We start from the raw sequence: 3,976 nt of genomic DNA on the forward strand, positions 1-3,976 counted from the left end.
TGCTTTGTGTTCAATTATCTTGGAAAAGAGATTGAATGCAAAATGGGTTTCATGGGTACCTTGGAAAAGGAAACATGAAACCATTCTAGAAATCCCTTCTCACACTTGAGTAGGGTCTGGGTTTTGGTGTTTGGATATGGTGACATATAATCCTCCCCCTACTTGGACCTATGATGATGTGTGGTATAATCATGGACCAAGCATATCTCTCTTCATGAGCAATCAGACCAAAGTTTTTGGCGCCGTTGCCAGGGATTGTTCGAGTTTGGACAACTGATGGTTCATCTTGTTGCTTAGATTAGGTAACCTTCTTTCTTGTTTCAACCTTTATTTTCTTTTCAAAAAGTTTAAAAAAAAATAATAAAATAATACGAAAAAATTAATAAAATCATAAAACCAAAAAAAAATTTTGTGTTTCTTGTTTGAGTCTTGTGTCAAATTTTAAGTTTGGTGTCAACTGCATGTTTTTAATTTTTCTTAGATTTTCAAAAAATCATGCATTGTGTTCTTATTTGATCTTCAAGTTGTTCTTAATGATTTTCCTTGTTTGATCTTTAATTTTTCTTGTTGTGTCTTTTCTTGTTTTTCTGGGGCATTTTCGAATTGTTAGTGTCCCTAATACAAAAGTTCTTAAGTTTGGTGTCTTGCATGTCTTTCTTTTCTTAAAAATTTTCAAAAATATATTCTTGATGTTCATCATGATCTTCAAAGTGTTCTTGGTGTTCATCTTGACATTCAAAGTGTTCTTGCATGCATTATTTGTTTTGATCTTAAATTTTTATGTTTTGTTTCATTTTGTTGTTTTTCTCTCTCCTCATTAAAAAATTCAAAAGTCAAAAAATATATTTTCCTTATTCTTCTCATAATTTTCGAAATTTTGAGTTGACTTGGTCAAAAATTTTTAAAATTTAATTGTTTCTTGTTAGTCAAGTCAAAATTTCAATTTAAAAACTTTATCTTTTCAAATCTTTTTCAAAATCAATTCTTTTTCATTTTTTATGATTTTCAAATTTCATTCTTAAAATTTTTCAAAATCTTTTCCATTTTTCTTTTAATGTCTTCGGAAATTTTAAAACTAATTTTTTCAAAATCTTTTTCTTAATTTTATTTCATATTTTTGAAAATCCTTGCTAACAATTAATGTTTTGATTCAAAAATTTCAAATTTGTTACTTTCTTGTTAAGAAAGGTTCAATCTTTGAATTCTAAAATCATATCTTTTAGTTTCTTATTAGTCAAGTCATCAACTTTAATTTTAAAAATCAAATCTTTTTAATTTCTTTTTTTCAATTCTTTTTCAAAATAAATTTCAATCTTATCTTTTTAAAATTTTAATTTCAAAATCTTCTAACTTCTTATCTTTTCAAAATTTATTTTCAAATCTTTTTCAACTAACTACTTGACTTGTTTGTTTTAATTTTAAAAAAAGTTTACTATTTCTTATCTTTTTCAAAACCACCTAACTACTTTTCCACTTCTAATCTTCGAAAATCACTAACCACCTTTTCAAAAATCTTTTTAATTCACTAATTATTTTAGTTTTTAATTTTCTTGTATTTATTTTTCAAAATTTTCAAACTAACTTAATTAATTAAATAAAAATAAAAATATTTTTCTTTTCCCTCTTCTTAAAATTCGAATACTCTCTCTCTCATCTCTTTCTATTTATTTTATTTATTTACTAACATTTCTCTTCCACTCATCTAATAATTCGAACCCACTCCCTCTCTTTGTGTTCGAATTCTTCTTATTCTCTCTATACCTCATTCTTCTATTCTTCTTTTCTTCTGACACATAAAGGAATCTCTATACTGTGACATAGAGGATTCCACTACTCTCTTTGTTCTCTTCTTTTTTATATGAGCAGGAACAAGGATAAAGACATTCTTGTTGAAGCTGATCCTAAACCTGAAAAGACTCTGAAGAGAAAGTTAAGAGAAGCTAAAGCACAACACTCCAGAGAGGACCTTACAGCAAATTTCAAAAAAGAGGCAGACATGGCAGCCAAACCTAAGAACAATGGTGGAGATACAAGAAAGATGCTTGGTGACTTTACTGCACCAACTTCCAACTTCTATGGAAGAAGCATCTTAATTCCTACAATTGGAGCAAACAACTTTGAGCTTAAGCCTCAATTAGTTTCTCTAATGCAGTAGAATTGCAAGTTTCATGGACTTCCATTGGAAGATCCTCATCAGTTCTTAGCTGAATTCTTGCAAATCTGTGACACTGTTAAGACCAATAGGGTTGATCCCGAGGTCTACAGAATTAAGCTTTTCCCCTTTGCTGTAAGAGACAGATCTAGGATATGGTTGGACTCACAACCTAGGAAAAGCTTGAACTCTTGGAAAAAGTTGGTCAATGCTTTCTTGGCCAAATTCTTTCCACCTCAAAAGATGAGCAAGCTTAGAGTGGAAGTCCAAACCTTTAGACAGAAGGAAGGTGAATCCCTCTATGAAGCTTGGGAAAAATACAAGTAATTGATCAGAAGGTGTCCTTCTGACATGCTTTCAGAATGGAGCATCTTATGTATATTCTATGATTGCCTGTCTGAATTGTCCAAGATGTCATTGGACCACTCTGCTGGTGGATCTCTTCATCTGAGGAAAAACCCTACAAAAGCCCAGGAACTCATTGAGATGGTTGCAAATAACCAGTTCATGTACACTTCTGAAAGAAATCCTGTAAATAATGGGATGACTCAGAAGAAAGGAGTTCTTGAGATTGATACTCTGAATGCCATATTGGCTTAGAACAAAATATTGACTCAGCAAGTCAATATGATTCCTCAGAATCTGACTGGATTGCAAGCTGCATCCGGCAGTACTAAAGAAGCCTCCTCTGAAGGATAAGCTTATGACCCTGAGAATCCTATAATGGAAGAAGCGAATTACATGGGAGAATTCTATGGAAACACCTATAATCCTTCATGGAGAAATCATCCAAATTTCTCATAGAAGGATCAACAGAAGCCTCAACAAGGCTTCAATAATAATAATGGTGGGAGAAATAGGTTTGGCAATAGCAAGCCTTTTCCATCATCTTCTTAGCAACAGACAGAGAATTCTGAGCAGAGCCTCTCTGGCTTAGCAACTATAGTCTTTGATCTATCTAAGACCACTCTCAGTTTCATTACTGAAACAAGGTCCTCCATCAGAAATTTGGAGACACAAGTGGGTCAGCTGAGTAAAAGAGTTACTGAAATCCATCATAGTATTCTCCAAAGTAATACAGAAGAGAATCCAAAGAGAGAGTGCAAGGTCATCAATATATCCAAAGTGGCCAAACCTATAGAGGAGGAAGAGGCAGTGATTTTCAGTGAGGAAGACCTCAATAGACGTCTACTGACCACTAAGGAGTTCCCTAATGAGGAACCAGAGGAATTTGAGGCTCATACAGAGACCATAGAGATTCTACTGAACTTACTGTTGCCATTCATGAGCTCTGATGAGTATTCTTCCTCTGAAGAGGATAAAGATATTGTTGAAGAGCAAGTTCTTCAGTATCTAGGAGCAATCATGAAGCTGAATGCCAAGTTATTTGGTAATGAGACTTGGGAGGATGAATCTCCATTGCTCAACAAGGAACTAAATGCCTTGGTTCAGCAGAAATTACCTCAGAAGAAACCGGATCCCAGAAGGTTCTTAATACCTTGTACCATAGGTACCATGACCTTTGAGAAGGCTCTGTGTGACCTGGGGTCAGGTATAAACCTCATGCCACTCTCTGTAATGGAGAAACTAGGGATCTTTGAGGTACAAACTGTAAGAATCTCACTAGAGATGACAGACAAATCAATGAAACAGGCTTATGGACTTGTAGAGGATGTCTTAGTGAAGGTTGAAGGCCTTTACATCCCTGCTGACTTCATAATCCTAGATACTGGAAAGGATGAGGATGAATCCATCATCCTTGGAAGACCCTCCCTAGCCACAGCAAGAGCTGTGATTGATGTGGACAAAGAAGAGTTAGTCCTT

General features: G+C 33.9%; 1 non-coding gene across 1 annotated transcript; it reads right to left on the reverse strand.

Annotated features, from left to right (window-relative positions):
• Positions 1 to 2,401: 2,401 nt before the first annotated feature.
• On the reverse strand, positions 2,402 to 2,509 carry LOC130950703 (small nucleolar RNA R71). Its single transcript, XR_009073695.1, has one exon. It is a non-coding gene; the product is annotated as a small nucleolar RNA R71 (small nucleolar RNA).
• Between the last annotated feature and the right edge of the window lie 1,467 nt (positions 2,510 to 3,976).

This window comes from Arachis stenosperma, chromosome 1, assembly GCF_014773155.1.
Source record: "Arachis stenosperma cultivar V10309 chromosome 1, arast.V10309.gnm1.PFL2, whole genome shotgun sequence".
Lineage (NCBI taxonomy): Eukaryota > Viridiplantae > Streptophyta > Magnoliopsida > Fabales > Fabaceae > Arachis > Arachis stenosperma.